The sequence below is a fragment of the Hyperolius riggenbachi genome, chromosome 1, assembly GCF_040937935.1.
Source record: "Hyperolius riggenbachi isolate aHypRig1 chromosome 1, aHypRig1.pri, whole genome shotgun sequence".
Lineage (NCBI taxonomy): Eukaryota > Metazoa > Chordata > Amphibia > Anura > Hyperoliidae > Hyperolius > Hyperolius riggenbachi.
In genome coordinates this window covers 219,261,053-219,274,241 of record NC_090646.1, presented here as the reverse complement: position 1 = coordinate 219,274,241, position 13,189 = coordinate 219,261,053, and the positions used below count along the sequence as shown (strand labels likewise).

The 13,189-nt window shown below is 42.4% G+C and overlaps 1 protein-coding gene across 6 annotated transcripts in view; it reads left to right on the top strand.

The window, feature by feature from the left end:
- The window catches only part of LOC137571489 (bifunctional heparan sulfate N-deacetylase/N-sulfotransferase 3-like), a 353,270-nt gene that overhangs the window by 92,117 nt on the left and 247,964 nt on the right, over positions 1–13,189 (top strand). The window lies entirely within an intron of this gene.

The following is a 13,189-nucleotide window of genomic DNA, read 5'->3' as shown; positions in this document are numbered from 1 at the left end:
GACACGACTGTCCCCAGTACAGCGCTGCTGCCGATCGCAGCGCTGTACATAGAAATAGATGGCGACCACGCCATCTAACAGTCTCCTGAGCAGCAATAGCCGCTCGGAGACTGAAGGTGGGGCGGAGCTCCGCCCCCCAAGCAGGAGATGCGTGCACATCTTGCGCGCGATCTCCTGCATTAGCTGGCCCCAGGACTTTATGCCAATCAGCGTTAGGCGGCCCTGAGGCTGCCGCTGCGGCCACGCCCACCGGTGTGACACGGTCGGAAAGAGGTTAATTGTACAGTAACTTAGTGTACTCACAGATTGGATTGTACTACATAAATCATTATTCAGTATTATTTATTATGAACAGAAGGGCTGAACAGTATCATACTTTGTCAAAGCAAAGGGATTTAACTACACTGAATGTGAGAAAGGTTCTGAGACAGTGAGGTTTCTGGCACTGAAAAACTCAAGTAACAACATTTTTAATTTATGCTAATTTATGCTAAATAACATTGTAAATAAAATACACTACCCAATAACCACTTAAGCTCTCAGTCATTTTTACTTTATGCAGCCGAGCAATGTTCACCTCCCATTCATTCGCCTATAACTTTATCACTACTTATTACAATGAACTGATCTATATCTTGTTTTTTCCGCCACCAATTAGGCTTTCTTTGGGGGGTACATTTTGCTAAGAGCTACCTTACTGTAAATGCATTTTGACAGTAAGAATAAGAAAAAAACGGAAACAATTCATTATTTCTCAGTTTTCTCAGTTTTCAGCCATTATAGTTTTAAAATAATACATGCCTCCATAATTAAAATCCACGTATTGTAATTGCCCATATTAGTGTTGTATTTAGGGAAAAGTGTGTGTAATGTAATTTTTTTTTTACTTTTAGATGTAGTTTTACTCTTTGGCCACAAGATGGCAACCTCGAGTTTGTTTACATGACGTCACTCTAAGCGTACAATGTACGCTTAGAGGGACATAGTCTCAGAAAAAGCGTAGCTTCCGAGAGAAGCTGTCGCTTTTTCAGCGGGGGAGAGGAATCAGTGATCGGGCACCATAGCCCGATACATTGATGCCTGGGCTACCGAATCCGTGGCTGGGAGTGCGCGTGCATGCGCGCGATCGGCCGCGGGAGCGCGCCTGTCCTCCTTGACGTTTTTATACGTCAAGGAGGACAAAGTGGTTAACATAATGGGAAAAGGGCAACATCTAAGCATATCAGTTCACTAAAAATGATGTAGGCAAGCTTCTCACAGTGTACAAAGAGAAGATATATTGATATTTTATATTTATCTCTGTATAAACCCCAGAACATGATTATAGTAATATTAATGTCAATAGTTCTGTATGAAAATAGTATTGGCACATAAAGCATATTGGGTCATATATACTTAACCATTTCACAACTGAGGGGTTTTACCCCTGAAACACCAGAGCGATTTTTACCTTTCAGCGTTGCTTCCATTACAGTACTTATGTACTATGATTGGTTATTGGGGACTGGAGTCCCCATAACCAATCATTGTACTGCAGAGCAGGGGTGTGTGTGCGCGCGCGCGGGTCGCGGGGTTGCGTGATCGCGCGCTGCACGTTTGTTTGTGTTACATTGTTTTGAATGAAGACGGCTTCTGTTTGAAGCCGTCTTCATTCTACGCGCAATCGGCGAGGCTAATTGGATTTAGGAACGCTTGTTCCTAACGTCCAATTAGTCACCTGCTGTGCGGGCTGGCTGGAGTGTGCGCGGGAGTTCCCCGCCCACTCCCAGCCAGTAAACAAACAAGTGCGCCTTTCTCCGTCCCTGGGGGTGAAGCGGTGCGCAGAGGGACGGAGACATTTAGCACTGGGGGGGTGAAGTGGTTAAGTTCTATAAAGTATCTGTGCACAGGTAGCACATAGCAATTTTACACTTACTGATGGTGACAAGGTATGATGTGCTGTGCAATTAGCGTGAGCCACATTACCTAGGTAACGTGAGTGCTGTTAGTGCAATCTGCATTATGCTACTTACAATGCACACACTACCCTAGCAATGTTCATGCTACCTAGGTTACATGGATTGCGCTAATTGCTCAACACATGTTACCGCATCAGCGTAATTAATGGTAAAATTGCCATGTGCTCCCTACACACAGCAACTTTACTGAACTTTTGTGCATTTGCCTCATATACCACAATGAAGTACAGGCCAATTTTAAAAGCAGTGCTGGATCACCACTTTATATCTCATTCCATATGCAAAATAAAAATATAGAAACACATGCACCTGTTTATTAAAAGTGCATGTCTTTTTGTGATGGAAGAACCCTGCTGTGATGTGCGTTCCTCATGTGGTTGAGGGTAGTGTTGGGCGAACATCTAGATGTTCGGGTTCGGGCCGAACAGGCCGAACATGGCCGCGATGTTCGGGTGTTCGAGCCGAACTCCGAACATAATGGAAGTCAATGGGGACCCGAACTTTCGTGCTTTGTAAAGCCTCCTTACATGCTACATACCCCAAATTTACAGGGTATGTGCACCTTGGGAGTGGGTACAAGAGGAAAATTTTTTTAGCAAAAAGAGCATTTAGTTTTTGAGAAAATCAATTTTAAAGTTTCAAAGGGAAAACTGTCTTTTAAATGCGGGAAATGTCTGTTTTCTTTGCACAGGTAACATGCTTTTTGTCGGCATGCAGTCATAAATGTAATACAGATGAGAGGTTCCAGGAAAAGGGACCAGTAATGCTAACCCAGCAGCAGCACACGTGATGGAACAGGAGGAGGGCGGCGCAGGAGGAGAAGGCCACGCTTTGAGACACAACAACCCAGGCCTTGCATGAGGACAAGAAGCGTGCGGATAGCAATTTGCTTTTTGTCGGCATGCAGTCATAAATGTAATACAGATGAGAGGTTCCAGGAAAAGGGACCGGTGACGCTAACCCAGCAGCAGCACACGTGATGGAACAGGAGGAGGGCGGCGCAGGAGGAGAAGGCCACGCTTTGAGACACAACAACCCAGGCCTTGCATGAGGACAAGAAGCGTGCGGATAGCAATTGGCTTTTTGTCGGCATGCAATCATAAATGTAATACAGATGAGAGGTTCCAGGAAAAGGGACCGGTAACGCTAACCCAGCAGCAGCACACGTGATGGAACAGGAGGAGGGCGGCGCAGGAGGAGAAGGCCACGCTTTGAGACACAACAACCCAGGCCTTGCATGAGGACAAGAAGCGTGCGGATAGCAAATGGCTTTTTGTCGGCATGCAGTCATAAATGTAATACAGATGAGAGGTTCCAGGAAAAGGGACCGGTAACGCTAACCCATCACAGATGTTCATTGTTCATGTTACTTGGTTGGGGTCCGGGAGTGTTGCGTAGTCGTTTCCAATCCAGGATTGATTCATTTTAATTTGAGTCAGACGGTCTGCATTTTCTGTGGAGAGGCGGATACGCCGATCTGTGACGATGCCTCCGGCAGCACTGAAACAGCATTCCGACATAACGCTGGCTGCCGGGTCTTGCACACCTTGCAAATCACCATGGTACCATCCTCACTGCAGTTTTCAAAGAAAGGCCAGACTTTGGAGCACCTGCCTTGCTGGCGATTTCTGTTTGCACCTCTTTTGCGTCTCACTTGAACTTCCACACTTGTGGTGCCTGAAATTTCGCGCCGCCTACCTTGTGGCACAAGGCGAACTCGTGCAGCAGTGGGTTCTTCAACAGACTCATCTGTGCTGCTACGACGGCGATGTTCTCCTTCACATACAAAATCTGGGTCTGTGTCCACATTGTCCATACCCTCCTCCTCTTCCATCTCCTCAAACTCGTCATATGGGATTGTGGGCCGCCGCCGTGGAGTAGAGCTCCCCAGAACAACCTCTGCGCAGCTCACTCCAACGTCGTCTTCCAGATCTTCTCGGCCAACCTCCTGCAATTGAAACCCCTCCTGCCCAACTTGCTCTGGGATTTGGGTTTCAAAGTCCTCGGACTCGCCTTGCATTTCAGTGCGCGATGCATTTCCCACAGTAAATGGTTGTGAATCCGGGCACAACATTTCTGGCTGTTCCATTGACCTTTGAAAGGTGGAAGTTTGTTGGGCTGGGAATAGCTCCTGCGAATACCCCATTGTGTCCTGAGGAAATTCTTTGGACTGGTTATTTGGCAGTTGTGTGCGTGGTGTCGCTGCCGGTTGTGTCAGCTTTGTGCCCACTGGCTCCTTGTAACTGGCTGAGGACTCGGACCTCGTGCGTGATGTGCTGGTGCTGCTTAACCCACTGCTGGACGCTTGAGAGGTCATCCAATTAATTATCTGGCCCTGTTCTTTTGGATTTGTGAGGGTTGATTTCCTGGACAACATGGGCGGTATTGAGTGGGTTTTCTTCGGTGCTCCACTGTGGCCTGTACGTGAACCGTCATGGGAAACACCTCTTCCCTTGCCCCTCCCTCTTTCACAGGATTTCTTCTTCATTTCACTTATCCTTAAAGTACACGCTGACTGGCAGCAGTACAGTGGCAGTACAGAAATGCTATACAGTGGCGGGTGAGCGGTGTACTACTGTTCCCAGCAGAGACACAGAGTGGCAGTAAACACAATGCTATACAGTGATGGGTGAGCGGTGTACACAGAGTGGCAGTAAACACAATGCTATATAGTGTGGGTGAGCGGTGTACTACTGTTACCAGCAGCGACACAGAGCACAATGCTATACAGTGGTGGGTGAGCGGTGTACTACTGTTCCCAGCAGCGACACAGAGCACAATGCTATACAGTGGTGGGTGAGCGGTGTACTACTGTTCCCAGCAGCGACACAGAGCACAATGCTATACAGTGGTGGGTGAGCGGTGTACTACTGTTCCCAGCAGCGACACAAAGCACAATGCTATACAGTGGTGGGTGAGCGGTGTACTACTGTTCCCAGCAGAGACACAGAGTGGCAGTAAACACAATGCTATACAGTGGTGGGTGAGCGGTGTACTACTATTCCCAGCAGCGACACAGAGCACAATGCTATACAGTGGCAAGTGAGCGGTGTACTACTGTTCCCAGCAGAGACACAGAGTGGCAGTAAACACAATGCTATATAGTGTGGGTGAGCGGTGTACTACTGTTCCCAGCAGCGACACAATGACTGGGGGGACCCTGGCTAGCCTGGCTGGAGAGAGAACTACCCTGCCTGCCTACCCAAAGCTAAACCCACAGACAAATGGCGGCGAAATGACGTGGATCGGGTATTTATTTACCCGAACCACGTGACCTGTTCGGCCAATCAGAGCGCGTTCGGGTCCAAACCACGTGACCCGTTCGGCCAATCACAGCGCTAGCCGAACGTTCGGGGAACGTTCGGCCATGCGCTCTTAGTTCGGCCATATGGCCGAACGGTTTGGCCGAACACCATCAGGTGTTCGGCCGAACTCGAACATCACCCGAACAGGGTGATGTTCTGCAGAACCCGAACAGTGGTGAACACTGTTCGCCCAACACTAGTGAGGGCTCCCCATCAGATGAGGTGGGTCACCGTAGTTGGAAATGTGTGACCTGGCTGAAAAGTAACACAATGATATAAAATCCCACCACCACAGTGAAATAAAAGCTTGTGACTGAGCAATGGAATGAGGATAAGGGGTTTGCAATCACTGCTAATTTTTTGTGCATGAATAAAAAACTTATACTTACCCTAGTGGTTTGTCCTTTAAGTGCTTGAGGACCACAGGCTTACATCCCCCTAGTGATCAGGCTATTTTTTACAATTCAGGCCACTGCAGCTTTAACTGCATGGCCGTACAATTTAGCACACAAATAAACCTTGCCTCCTTTTTTGCCACCAACAGAGCTTTCTGTTGGTGACATGATATCTTTTTATTTTTTTTATGTTTATTAATTTTGTTTATTTTATTTTTAGTACAAATGTCTATTTTTTTTTCAAATTATCCCTCCCTTCCCCCTTCCCCAAGATCCAATCACTGTGATCACCTCTCATAGGAATCAACCTAGGAGAGGGATCATGTTGTGAGCCTCTCCTGGGGACAGCTCAGTGACAGAGATGTCACCCGTACAGCCCTGCAGTAGATTGCAGTGCTGTACAAGTTGTTCCGGCATTTTTGTTTTTTTTTATTTATAGCCTGCCAGCTCCGACCATGCAGGTATGAGTGATCCCTGCTAATCTCTCCCCCCCCCCCCCCCCCAGGACTTGACGCCAATCTGCGTTAGGCGGTCCTGGGGGAGCCACTCTGCGGCCGTCAATTGGCATTAGGTGGTCGCAGAGTAATTAAGGAGATGAGATCTTTTTTCTCCTAAAATATATACACCTAATATTAGAAATACAGGACATCTGCAACAGTTTTTTTTAAGACCAGCCATACCCTTTGAGCTTCCAATAAATCCAAGGAGTGCGACCAACCTGAACCTGCTCAGCAGACCTGGAATACTAAGCGGGAATGGTTATTTTCCTGTAGGCTCTAACGGTGGTTGCAGTTCTTTGCAATCCACTCTTGTGAGTATAACACCTATATCTTGTACTCTATCAACTTCTACAAACGATACTGCACCATTGGGTTCCTGGTCTCATATAGATACCTGGAGCCATTCTTCGACCACCAGGAATGGCACTAAAGCTTGCTACTGCTAATCAAGCTCTTCTTCCATCTCAAAAAAGAGCAGAGCTTCACTTAAAGCTATGTTACACATGGCAGCATGTCTCTCAGCTATGCTGATTAAGTAGGTAGACATCTTGAGAACAACGTTGTTGGGTCTCCGAGAGTGTAATCGTCGACAATCATTGTATTAAGAAAAAAAAAAATATATATATATATAATCATAATATACTGTATGTATTATTGATTGTTATACTTTTTATGATCATAATGTTGTTTTCATATGTACCGTATGTGTTATAACTCTGAAAAATAGATCTGTGACATTTACCATATGATTATAACATGTATCAAATTACTTTTATTCTAAGGGCCCGTTCAGACTGCAAAATGCGGACGGCCACGCATGCGGACCGCAACGCGTACGAACGCACGCCATCCGCGTTCGTATGCGTTGCGTGGCTGATCCCATCACTGAAAAGTGAATGGCACAGCCGCGCATTTTTGTAAAATCTGCATGCAGCATGCGTTCCCGGACCGCTCAGGTCCGGAACGCATGCAGTGTGAACATCAGACATTGCACTCTATGCAATGTCTGATGTCCTGCGTGTCGGCCACCTGCACGCGTTTCCAAAACGCAGCTGGAAACGCGTGCAGTGTGAACGGGCCCTTAAAATATTGGTGCAATGTTTCTATGAGCAGCGAACAACCTATATGTCCCTTTTTTTAAAAAAAATATGGCAAATTAATTTGCCAATAGTAACTAATTTCTAACTAATATCCTGTCCCTTGTTTAGGTATTTTTTCATCATTGAACTCTCTAAGGTAGGAGTTCAAATGACTGATATATATTTCTTTTAGCACATATTAGTCCTTATATTGTGAGAAAATAAAACCTAACACTTTCTGTACATACATTCAGCTATGCCTGTGGAAGTCTGTAAATGTACTGGCCGCTGTTTCAAGACATCACAGCATTGCAGCTAATTTTATAAAGTCTTGCTAAAACTGAAAACCCTGCTCAAAAGCTAAATTGATCTGTCTTCCACTTCTAGCTAATGACCTTTCCTGTTAATCTTTTGTAGCTAGAAACATTCTCTCTGCTTCCAAGGCTATCCTGAGACTGCTGTCTGAATCAATTTAAAGTCAAAATAAAATTGGCATCACAAACGTAAAACAAAGGATCCATATTTGTCAACAACAGTCTAGAGTCAATAGTGTTATGTTTTCTTTGGAGACAAAGTGTTAAGAGCTGTGAAGTATACCCCATCTGAAGTGTTCCCAGCTTCCCACAGTGATCATTTGACCTTTCACATGGATGTACTGTAGAGTAAGTGAGAAAAAAAAAAAGCTTGGCTAATGTTGCTGCTCCAGGCTAAGCTTTATGATCAGCACTTGATACTAGACACAGTGATAAAAAGCAGTATACAAAGGGGCAAAACTGAAAATGTCTACAGTCCTTAGCAACACTTACAAAGGTGATGAAAAAAAGGCACTTTGCTAGAGAGCAACACGCAGAGGATGAACAGAAAAAGTGACATAATGGAAAAGTACAAAATTGTTTTTAACTTTTATTAAGACCCCACTAATGCTCTTTTATTGATCTTCCTACCCTCACTGACTTCCCAAAAGTTAAAAACAGTACAACAAATAATAGGCAAGTGTTTACAAGATTGTTTTAAACTTTTGTGAAGTCAGCGAGGGTAGCAAAGTCCATAAAAAGTATTACTGGGATCTTCAGACCCATTTTAGAGCTCCACAAATACCAATAATTACAAATGATCAAAAATTAAGTTGTAATTATAGGTATTTGAGAAGCACTAAAATGCGCCTGAAGACCCTGTGTCTTCTAAAGTGAGTCTGAAAATCCCATAATGATTTCCAGGATGTGAAATTTTATCAATCAACATGAAGGGCCTGTACAGGTACAAGCACTCGGTGTCTGCCTGAAGCTAGCACTCCACACTGGCACACTGCACAGCTCCACAGAGCTCCATCACAGCTGACTTGTAATAACTTGCCTTTGTTCACAAACTTAGGGATGGTAACCTGGTGAGAAGATCTAGGAGACATCAAGTAGATGATAGTAACATGTCATTGTGTGATCCAATCGCAATGATTGTGATTCCTATGAAACTGAAATTGTGTAACTTATACATAAAGTTTGAATTTGCTGCCAGCAACACATAAAAAAAACTTGGAAAGGGAAACAAAGATCAGAAAAGCTGTGTATTGGTAAAAATAAGGTAGTGTAGCATTTAAGAATAATATCCCCAAATATAAAATTGAAAATAATTTGTAACGTTATAATCTAAAGCTAATATCATTAAAAGAGTCTAGAGCAGCGTGCCCAGCGCCGACGGGCCGTATCTGGCCCGTAAGCACTGTTAATCTGGCCCGCCACTGGGTGGCCATATTCCTCTCCTCCCTCCCACCCTCCCTGCAGAGTCTTGAGCGGGTGATAAGAGTGAGTTAACACCCATGTAATCTCTGCTTCCAGCGTTGTGCCTCCCTGGCAACAGGGCATCACATCATACAATGTCAGAACGTGTCAGTATATTAGACGCTGGCATGTCCTGACGGCGTGTCATATGACACCCTGTGATCACGGAGACCCGATGCTGGAAGTGGAGATTAGGTGAGTGTTAACCTACTCTTATCACCCGCTTGCGCCTCTGCAGGGAAAGAGGGAGTGGGATTCAAAAGAAAGGAATTTGGCCTGCGGGCCGCAGCCGATCTCCAGGACATGTAAACTTTACTCAGAACTGGTCTACAGAAAGATATTTATGCAAGAGACCAGGACAAAAATAAATATTGAATGGCCTTAATCATTGGGCCCTTAGGCAGCACTCCATTTAAAGCAGACACAATACTGAAGTTGAAATCACTGCATGGGCCTAGGAACACTTCCCAAAACCATTTTCTGTGAACACTGTTTGTCATTGCTTCTACAAATGTTAGTTAAAACTTTACCATGAAAATAAGAAACCATATGTAAACTTGATCCAGAAATACCACCTTCTCTTTACCAAAGTTTATTTAAAGTAGATTGAGGCAAAGCAGAAAACATACCTGTGGTCTTATAAATTGAAAATGGGGCATCACTATGGTGTCTTTTTTTTTTTTTAACATAACATAAGAAACATAACATAAGAAAATAACATAACATAAGAAAATGTTTTTTTTTCCTGTTACATTATTGCTGCTTTTCTCTATTGTAAATCACTTGAGCAAAGAACTAAGGTAGCTAAGGACTAGCCACCACACAAAGACATAACAGGAGTTGTACATTAGCATGGTGTCTTGTTAAAGTAATTCATCAGGTCTCAGTTGACTTTTAGTGATAGTTAATGTTAAGGCAGCAGGTGTAGAATAGTTGTTTAGTCTAGGGATTGTAAAAAGAGGTTGTAAGGGGCAGCTGGCATGAAGCAGAATAGTGGTTTGTGTGCAAGTTAAGTGTATTCACTAGAGGGACATGCATACACATATGGTGCAGTATTCGTAGCGGGAAGCAGTTACATTTTTTAACAACATATGCATCGAGTTATAGCACTATTTACTAAGGGTTAGGAATAATTGGTTATAAAATTATATTAGGCTATCTCCTTACTCAACCATTTTCCAGAGTAGAGACAAGCAGATAAATGGACCATCAATGGATAGGGATGAACAAAGTTGCCAAAACCAGTATTGGGAATTTTGTTTAATGATTTTCACCATTTTGAGAATTTGCCTTGAAGTCTATGCTGCCCGATTTTGTGGTTGATTGCAAAGCCCCCCATACATGATATTGACACCAAATTTAAGTAAGTATGTATATCATACATGGACCATTGATTTTAAAAGTTACAAAGGAAAACAAATTTTATACTCATGGAGTGTCATATTAAAATTGATTTTAGCTAATTGTAAATACATGCATATTCCCATGATATTTCCTATGTGTGTCAGGGTCAGTAATTGGAATATGACAAACAAAAGTACAGTATTTTTAAAAAGTCTTTGTAGCTTTTGAGAAAATTAATTTTAAAAGCACTGCATGAAAAAAATGTGATATGTGGTTTTGCAGTTTTGCATTCGTTACGCATCTATTGTATTTCAAAAGCATCTAATTTATCCTGTTTTTTTTTCAGTTTTTTTTCACGCATTTTGCACTTTATTCATCCATATTTCAAAATTGTGCTGCTTGCTTTTTTGTGTGTGATGTGTGATTCCAGTTTAATGCAAGTCAGTGGGAAAAATGTTTTGTGCAAAAATTCTAATGCAATTATGAAGTTAATTAGCTACTCTATATATATTTGAAATATCAGTGTTTAACGACCTACTTGAAAAAAAAAATGAAATTGGATATGGCACTCGTGGCAGCCAAATTCCTCTTGCCATGCTATGGACGACTATAGAGATTCGGATGTGTGCTATGGAAAACTACGGCATGCCATCCAGAATTGCACCGACGTGCAATTTGAATGGCAAGCTATTGTCTGACTAGGCAGCGTTTCCCTGTTCAGCTCACATGCAGGGAAATGCAGCGTATTTGGACTCGGTTGAAACAGGCCCTGAAAGACGCCTCCATAGACAAAAGCCAATAGGCTATCAGTATTTAGGTCAGCACAAGTGTTATTGAGCTAGTAAAGTATCGGCTAATATTCAATTAGCTGTATATTAACATCCTACTAACAAGACTGTAATCACTTTATAGGATATATTGAAGAGGCCTGGCTAAAGCACAAATATGAGTGACATTAATTACCTTTAATGGATACTTGCTGGAAACTAGCAGAAATTTAAAATAAGCATTTTTATAGTATGCCGTCTAATAGAAAGATAAGACTATATTAATAGATCATTGTGAAGAATAGTGTTATATCATGTCATGTCATGTGTTGTAATGTTGCGTTATGTTATGGAAGAGATACAATTACAGCCAATCTTAGAATATTCCCAATCCTTTTTTTGTATTAGTTCATTTTTTAGAAAAATTAAAACATATCTCTCGGTAGCATAAAGCTGAAAATGAAACTTACACTCATGTGTTACACTTGTGTGTTCGGATTTCTGTTTTCTGAGTTCTGATTTCCAAGGAGTCTTTTTTGGACATTTTTTGCATTCCCTGATTGGCTAAATTCTTCTCAGTTGACACTGCATTCTCTGATGAATCCAATGCTTGAGTTCTGTGATTGGACTAAAATTACAGAGTTGCAGGTAATGCGGTATTTCCACAGACATCTGATTTCCGATTTCGGAGCAGTCTTTTTTTGGTAATGTTTCACTTTGTCTGATTGGCCAAATACTTTCAAGTTGACGCTGCATTTTCTAATTCGTTAAGTTCTTCTGAGTTCTGTTATTGGGATAAAATGACTAAGTTGCAGTAATGCAGTATTTCTGCAGAAATCCAATTTGGCAGCCAAATAGATCAGCAGGGCTGCCAGGCAACTGGTATTGTTTAGAAGGAAATATATATGGCAGCTTCTATATTCTAGCCATATTCTAGCCATTTTCCATACACCATCTATTCAGATAAGCTCTATGTATTGCTTGGATTATCTCAACCACTCTACAGTGTTTAACAGAAATTGACCAATAGGACAGTGAACATGTGATGACAGTTATTGGATTAGTGCAGCTATTGAAAGTAAGGAAAACAAGATTTTTGCTCTGTGCAGTTAGTTACTCATGTAACAAGAAGGGAGTTGACAATCAGTACTCTAAACAGAGTACTGTTGCCCTGAATGTAAAGAACTGTGATAGACGAGGACTAACACTAGTGGGGCAACATGCTCTGCTCCCTGGTCCAACCCTGCATGCTGGGAATAAACTGTCAGGAGTGCTTGTGGAACGCACGTTTGCGCAGGACTCGCTTGTTTGTGTCCACTAGCAAACAATGTTGCTTGCAAATGTTTACCATACATTTTCACATTGAAAATTATATTTTCGATTTTGAGAAAGTATTCGTGAAAAGAGCAATAGCCCGTTTTAAACTCGTTTGAGCCTAGTGCTTTGTTATGTTGCATGTCAAGTGTGGATAGAAGGAATATTCTTCTCTGCTTTCTCCAACCCAATACCCTTTATGGTGCCCATACATGGTACAATTTTTCTTGTTTTTTCGATTAGATAATTAATTTGATTATTCCATAGATCGAATATAAAGATTTTTACAGCACGTCCGAACAGATTTTTCTTTAAAAAAAAACGGATAATCGTTTGAATTTCTTGATCGAAAAAAAAATATTTTCTACTTTCATTTGATTCGATCATTTAGATCAATAAATGGGAAAATCAAACGTTTTTATTGTATCGTGTATGGGCACCATTAGATAGGGCACGGACCTCCTCCCAGTGCTGGTGTCTCAAACCACACATCAACTATGTATGTATTTGTATTGCTGAACGTCCTGATTGTACAGAATTCTTTACTTCTCGTATATCTACTGTATGCTCCCCACTATTTGTTCTGTACTATAAACAAAAGGTGTTTGCGTTATATATAAATAAAAAAACAGAACTGGTAAAATGAAACTGAACTGGTAAAGGGGTCAAAATTATTCTCACCATGGCATTTCTGTGTGGGGCCTATTCCGCTCCAGGTACACAATTTTAGACCCTGAAGGGTTAAGTAAATT